We start from the raw sequence: 8,510 nt of genomic DNA, 5'->3' as shown, positions 1-8,510 counted from the left end.
TGTATTTTATGCTCACTTTTGATGGTGCCATTTTTCGAGCGCATACCTTACATCTACCAGTATATTTGATCGAAGTTCGTAGATGGAAAAATATTCAAAAACATCTATACGGATTATCGACCTATTTTTGATATTCAAATGCTGTAGAAGTAGGTGCATTAAATTTGCATGCAAAATAAAACAACATAAGTGAAACATTTGTTTTATAGGCGCGTATTTCATTCGCGACAAGAAACATAGTTATTTTGTGTTTTTTTCAAGAGCAATGTCATAATATATTAAAATAGATTTTGCCATCTTATTTAAAGATTATCATGGTAAAGAAAGATTAGTTCTTGATTTAGTAAGTGCACTACATTGTAAAATCATAATTTTTATCGAAAGTTCTTTAAAGTGAAGGCGCTTGGTATAGCGCTGGACGAAAATTTAAGTCAGCATTATCTTTCACGTCTCAGAATAATGGGCCAAAGCATTATATTTTATGCGATTGTTTAATAACAAATGTATTGCAATTACATATAAATATAAATAACACTATTTGGAAATTATGCAAAATCGGTTCACTTTATAATTTATTTTTAAACATGTATGGAATATAATTAACATAAACATAATAAAATCAGTGTATATATTACACATTTTATGTAATGTAATGATTTTCCGGAACTCATTTTAGATAATTGTTTAAAAAAACCCTATCAGAATTTGTTTTTATGTATAACTCTAATAGATTAATTTCGTTCCAGATTTTGTATATAGACATGTTAAACTAGATAGCACATATAGATTAATGATATTGTTTATAAGCAAATACAAAAAGTTCTATGCCTTGCGACAAACAAGCCAGTGGGTTCAAATGTTAGCTGATGATGGCTCTATAGACCCATATCATTTTCCATACATAATTGCATCTTTTTCAACTTAACATTTATGTAGACAATTACTATGTAAAGAAATGTAAAATTAATAACTGAATATTGTTTAAATATTGTTCACTATCAGTCAAGTCTGTTAGAGTTTAGTGTTCAATTTGTTCAGTTTTGTTCTGGTTGTGTTATTAATTTAAGAATATTATCAATGTGTGATATACAAACATTATTATGTAATGAAGTAAAATCTGGTCTATATTGTTGTATGTGATATATTCAACGTGATTGAAAAGTGTTTTTGTAATTGGTAAAATTCTTACAATCTGTTTATCATAAGGTAATAAATAGCATGCTGTTATTATTATAGAAAGTAAACTATTGTAATTATATAATATTGTAAATTTGTGTTATGTTGCAGTGTAAGTTATAGGTTAAAAAATGTGTGTCACAGCAGGCACGACAGAAGTGATAACTTACTAATCTAACTGTATACGCGCCGTAACGCGTTACGTAACGAAATGGTTAAACCTCCCATAAGAAGTTATCACTACAATAAATCTGTGACGCATTTATAACGTACTGTATGGTTAATGCTCGAACAAACGATTAAAAATGCAACTACTGTATATTTATTAATTATTTGTAATAATTTATTTTATAAGAATTGAATTAATGACTTGAAATGATAATACAGTGTAAATCGTCACTCGTATTATCGACAGGCACTTTTAAGCGTCGTCGTGTTTTAAGGCTTAAGTCGGTTTATCTGGTCTTTTTGTTATAACAGAAGGTTAATTACATGTTCAATCTAACATGGAGGCTGATTTATGCGCTATATATCCGCTTATCAAACGCATATACCAGTGACGTTTCTTAATGACAAAAGAACTGCAGTATAATTTACGATCCATAAAATTATCTGTTTATAATTTACATAAAGCACAATGATATTTTTTCATAACTTTTTATCACATTTTTACACCTTATTATGTTCAAAAATATATTTCAAGATAATGATGTAAATATATAAATATAAAAGACCTATTAATGTATCAAGAGTATACCTATATTGTAAATAAAACGAACAAGCGGATGATTTTGTTTGATTTATTAACTTCCCTTTTCTTTCAACTTTTTGAAAGTTAATCTGTGCCATAATCACACTAATATTATAAATGTGTTATTTTGTTTTTTTGGACTTTTGTCCGTCAATAACGCTGAAACTGCTGAAGGGATTTTGATGAAATTTGGTACAGACACAGGGTATGAGCTGACTTGGGTGATAGGATACTTTTTATCCCGATGGAATGATTAAATGCTCCCTTAGGATAACAGGAATCTTGATATCCGAGCGGAGCCGGGACAAGCGTAAAGTGTGATAATAATTGCAATGAATAAAGTACACCAAATTCGGTCTTGCCGTTTTGAATAATATAACACCCCAGCCCCCAACACAGTTGTACTCGTGTACTCACGCAGCTGTGTGAGAGTCCTAAGGCTACAAGGGCGGATCCAGGGGATGGGTAAACACATGGGGTTCATGACCGCCGCTGTGATATTTTTATATTTTATTTTATGTCTACATACACATACATGTCTACATTTACTATATTTTTTGTTATGTCTACCCTATGTGTTCGTGCAGCGAGAAGTAAAGTAGGAGGTTATCAATTAAACTGTAATATTGTAAATGGAGGAATTGTGACATAATTATATTAAAGTTTACAGAAATGGTAAATCGTGGTACCGCATCCAATAATTTACTACAAATTTCATGAGAGGTGCTAGAAAGTTCTCAACTTTTCCAGGGTAAATATTTAGTATAAACGTTTTTAATTAAAAAATAAAACACAGCCATGTATTTTCATACTAATTTATTTGAAATTTAAAACAAGACAACAGTTAAAATAATTATTGAATATCACAACATTGTTAAATTATCACAAACATCATACTAAAGTAATGGAAGTCGCTAATTATAAACAAATAGATATGAATAAAAAGAAATTCCTGATCTGGTCTTTTATAATACCTTTTTATAAGATGTCGGTTAATGCAATGTGGTACAAATATTTTATACAACTATCTAAATAAGAGTTTGATTTAAAAAGGAGTTTGCATAAATAAAATTCTCTAGGTTCCTAAAAAATGTATCACAGTAGACTAATTTGACTATGTTTTAATACTGTAAAATACATACAATTATTATTGTTCGTTTAATACAACACAAAAGCCATTTTATTCAGCCATTTCATCACATTATATTGGCATGAAAAAATGGTACAAACCCAGCAAATACCTGCACTTCAATGAATGATCCTTTAATTTTCTATCCCTATTCATTGCATTTAGCACTTCAATTAAAAATAATAAATATAACTTAGTTTATGTAAATAAAAAAACAACAAAACTGTATATCAGGGATCGTCTAAGGATCAGGACATATGCAAATCTATGTTGATAAGAGTTAATAAGAACTGACAGTTAAAAAAATGACGTACGAATAATACGAATAAAAACCTTTTAGTTTGTATATAAGAGTATTACGTCACCGACTGCTCAGGTCATTGAACCTACCAGAATAAGTGTTTGTTTTCATCATTCACTAACCGACATCTCTTATATATTTGGTGCACTAGCGTATTACGAGGTGCTATTTACTAAATGCTAACCGTATTTACAATATCTGATATATTCTGGCAGTAGACATAGTGATGTCTTCAGTCGGTTTGTACGGAATAGATAGAAATAACATGAGATTACCATAAGTGGGAAGGAGATAGCTGTATATTGATCATTACATTTATCAAAAAATTGTCAGGAAGTCAAAAAAAATGTGATAATGAGGGTAGTTATAACATGTTTCTAGAGAGTTCCCTCCAAATAAAATGAAATTACTAATATATGAAGAAAATAAAAAAAATCAAGTAAGACGCAATATCAGTTGTATGACAATATGAGTTATATGCAACGATGTCACAATTAACAATAAATTTAGACCGACTGAAGATAATAAATTTAAATTTAAAGCGACGATAAATGCAGATACAGTAAAATTCGCTGAAAAGTAACAAAATCGAACATCTTATATATAAAATTCTCGTGTCACAATGTTAGTCTCTATACTCCTCCGAAACGGCTTGACCGATTCCTCTGAAATTTGGTAAGCATATTGGGTAGGTCTGAGAATCGGCTAACATCTATTTTTCATACCACTAAACGATAAGAGTAAGGCAGAACAGCGTTTGCCGGGTGCAGCTAGTAATCATATAATAAGCAACTTCGCCATAACGTGAAAGCATCTATTTCGATCGAATTTCATCACACCCAGCAGGCATTACAAAACACAATATATTTTGACGTGACAACGTCTTATAATTCGATTGAGCCGGCTGCACGAACGAAAATACATGACTCACGCGGCGTTACCTCGCTCTGAGGCGTTTCATGTAAGGCTTGAAGTGCGAGCGAGAGCGCGGAACGAGCGACAGAGAGGCACAATCGGTTGTCACGTTCAATAACACGACAACCGATTTTTTTAATATACATTATGGTTATAGTATGAAAAATGCAACAAATTTTACTGTACACTACATCGACGTGTGCTCAGAGAAACCACCAAATAGAAAATTAGGACGCCATATTCCGTTCAACGTTTAGTGCTTAGTATTATCATGAGCATATTTACACGAAGAGCAGGAGGGGCGACACTCCGACTAGGACAGAAAGAGAGAAGAGATCGATGTACCGTATCTACCCATATTCTTCTACTTGCGTATGAGATGTAATCAAGTTGTATTGGAGTTGTTGTAAAAGAGATAGATAGTGTACGGGGATCTTTTCTCTCTTTCTAAGCGTCGGACATTTAAGCGTAGAGACCTATGTTTATCGATTTTGACCCACTTAAAGACGGATTTAATTCAAACATGCACACAGTGCAGACGCTAATGTGATCAAGTTTAGCTCAATATTCTATTATATCACAAAATTACGTATTCATATACTTTATCTAAACTGCAAGGTGCTCTGTTACTAGCGCTAGCACTATCGATTAGCGCTAAGCCAACGTAAACGATACATAACGAAATATGGACCTATTCGGTAGTTCCTTTGATTAAGGCCTATACAAGCATAAGAATCAACGCTAGATTCAATTAAACTATAGGTAAAGCGTGGAATCAATCCAAATTGCTTACAAATATATAGCTATCCCTTTCTGACATTCAGAATCGCTATTGAATAGAGGGAGATAGACTGAGTGAGTGGTTAGTTCCACGCTTGCAAGCCGTCTCGTTTTGACGATGAATTTTCTGAATGAGAGAAAGAGACAAACATACAGTTTGACGCGAATGGATCGATCCATTATTAAAATTATTATTCGTTTAAAATACTTCAATATGTGATATGAATAATTTGAATACTTAACTATATTAAATAATAAAATTTGCTGTCATATTGAAATATTTTTGTTTACTGCATATTAATAAATATTGACCTATATGCTCTGCTTAACTTGCTTATAAAGGCTCACAAAACACATATAAAGGCACTATGTATCCTGAAAGCTAAGATAATTACGGGCGGAGCCGGTGCGACAGCTAGTACATAAATTATTTATCATAGTGAAAAATAAATATTTTGTCTAATAATTGAAAATAAATTGATGAAAGACTTGCATTGTACATTAGGCATCTAAATAAATAATATAATATATATTCAATACAATCATATATCTCTTTCTTTCATACGTAAAAACTTGTAAATGAAAGAGAGAGACTACGTAACTAGTTCAATTTATTTCACAATAATTTTTCACTTTTATGTCTTCGAAACTAAATAAAAATTTAACATTTAATAAGATCGATATGTGTAAATAATTTTATATGACTTGAATGAAGATGAATGATACTCCTCAAACTCGAGATTTAGAAACCACCCCTGATTCCAAATTGGAACCGAATGAAAAAAACATGCAGCCAAATTAAGAACTTCTTCGTTTTTTTTGGGACGTCGGTTAACAAATAAAGTAATTTATTCCCGAGATTCACAAAGCATGCAAGTTTTATGTCGTTTCTGCCAAAACATAAAAGTGAATGAGTTTTTAATAGAAATTAAATAACCAATATATATATATATATATATATAAATCGCGAAGGACTTCTTGCGTCTTTCCAAACTACCACCCTGCGGCGTCCACTGAATGTAGTGAGATTTTTAATGTTTTCAATGCGTATATAAGGTGTTTTAATCAGCATCATATCAGTAGTCGACGTCAAATTTCATTTAAACGTTAAATGGTGATATTCAAATTAAATATTTCTAGCTGAATTTGTGCGTCCGTTTACTCTTAAAGCTTTCTTGCACACTGAATACCTGCGTATATCTACTAAACACTGCATGCACATTCCCGCCTCCAGCCGAATGTATGTTTAAATCAATTCCGTATAATGCTCTGCATATATCATAATGATTATAACAACTAAATTACATCCATCTACTATTGAATTCAGATTGATTCCGAATAACTGAATTAGTACGTCCGTTCAATCTTAAATCTTTCTTGCACACTGAATATTACCGTATACATTCAAAACACCGCGCATGCACATTCCCGCCTCCATCCAACTGTATGTTTAAATCAATTCCGTATAATGCTCTGTATATATCATAATGATTATCATAACTAAATGACATCCATCTGCTATTGATTTCAGATTGGTTCCGAATACTGTTTTTGATTTATTGTATCCAACTTATCAGCCAAGAGGCTTACAACTATATAAGGGCTTATAATGACTCCAGGCACAGATAATAAATATTTAAGAGTTAGCATACAAAAAAAACAATTCCTACGTAGAGCGTAGGTATTTTCACTTTGGTTGTCTACAAAATCTTAAAAAACAACACAATCATTTTTGACGAGCGACAGTTAAGTTTGTATATATAAACAGGTAAGCTCAGTGCTCACTGAATTTGGCCCCACTTATTTTTTTTTCACTTTTTTTTAATCATTAGTTCCTTGTTTGTTTTTTATTGTTCTTCAACAACATTCAAATTGTTTGTTCATCATTTATTTACATATAATTAATTAAAAAAAAATTTGATCCTAAATTTGGCCCCCCTCACCATAGACTTTTATCAATAATCACAAAAAACCTAAATACTGTTTGAGTAAGTTCTGCCGTGTTTGTTTTCCAGTCTTACAAATGTCACGCGGAATATTATAAATAACAACGTGGAATTCTAAAGCTTTTTCTAAAGAACCAAAACACAAGTGACAATGACAATTTTCTGATTTAAAAAATGGAATAATTAATAATAAAAGCCAATTTATGATCGAACAAACGTTAAAAATGATCGAACAAACGATAATCAATAAGAAAAAAATTATTTTAATAATAAAACAAAAAGTTTATGGTGAGAGGGGATAAATTGAGGATCAAAATTTGTTTAGTTAATTATAAATAAATAAATGACGATCAAACAATTTGAATTTTAGAACATCAATCAGTCTTCATTACAATGGAACATTAGTCAGGTCAATTTAGACCAAAAAATGAGAGTGAAGTTACATAAAGTCCCAACAAGCTGAATTTCTGTGAAATTGTTCAAAAAATAATTATAAACAATGTCAAGGAGTTCCCCATCATTCCCGTGTAAGGAAAAAAATTTATTCAAGGTCAAAGGTCCAAAAAATGAGTTTTTCGAGATTTTCAGCAAAACGGTAAGTTTTATTATAAAAGTACCTCAAACAAAAATTGCTAAAAGGGATGCAGTGCTAAATGTGGTAGCAAAAAAGTCGGACTGATTTGTTCTTTGGCATGCACAAATGGCCGGTCGTGCTTTAATATTGAGTCACAAACAATGGAGGATTCGTTTATCTCCGACGAAGTATCATACGATACATCGCTATTGGCGTAATTTACTTGCATCCAAAATGAAGATAAAGAAGAAGCAGGAGATGAAAAATAAGAAGAACAACAAGAATTTTCCTAATCTTTGAAAATTTCCGTTATTTTGCAATAGTTTTACATTAAACAGGATCACAACTGACCCGTGGAGTAGGCCTAATGGGGAAACCACGTTAAAAAACGCGCTAAGTACAGTACCTCGTAGGTGGCGCGGAAACATGTGCATATTATGACGATAACAACTTTTATAACTTTTTGAATCGTTATATCTCAGAAACGGTGGCTCGTAAGAAAAATAGTATTGATACAATTTTTATAGATAATTTTATTATCTACAATTTTTGTCTGAGGTACTTTTATGACAAAACTTACCGTTTTGCTGAAAATCTCGAAAAACTCATTTTTTGGACCTTTGACCTTGAATAAATTTTTTACCTTACACGGGAATGATGGGGAACTCCTTGACATTGTTTATAATTATGTTTTGAACAATTTCACAGAAATTCAGCTTGTTGGGACTTTATGTAACTTCGAATGTCTAAATTGACCGGACTACATGTGTTTTTTTTTATATCATAAATACAAGAAATTAGTAGTTTTTATCAACCCAATGTTGTCATACTTGTTTTAGATATCTATAAGTAAATAGCCGCTTTTAACGCCAAGTGCCTTAATTCAAAAATTCACTTTGGTGACAAGCTTACATCACGGCCGGCACATATCCGTTTGT

The sequence above is a fragment of the Zerene cesonia genome, chromosome 26 (assembly GCF_012273895.1).
Source record: "Zerene cesonia ecotype Mississippi chromosome 26, Zerene_cesonia_1.1, whole genome shotgun sequence".
NCBI lineage: Eukaryota > Metazoa > Arthropoda > Insecta > Lepidoptera > Pieridae > Zerene > Zerene cesonia.
Note: the sequence above shows the minus strand (reverse complement) of the source record.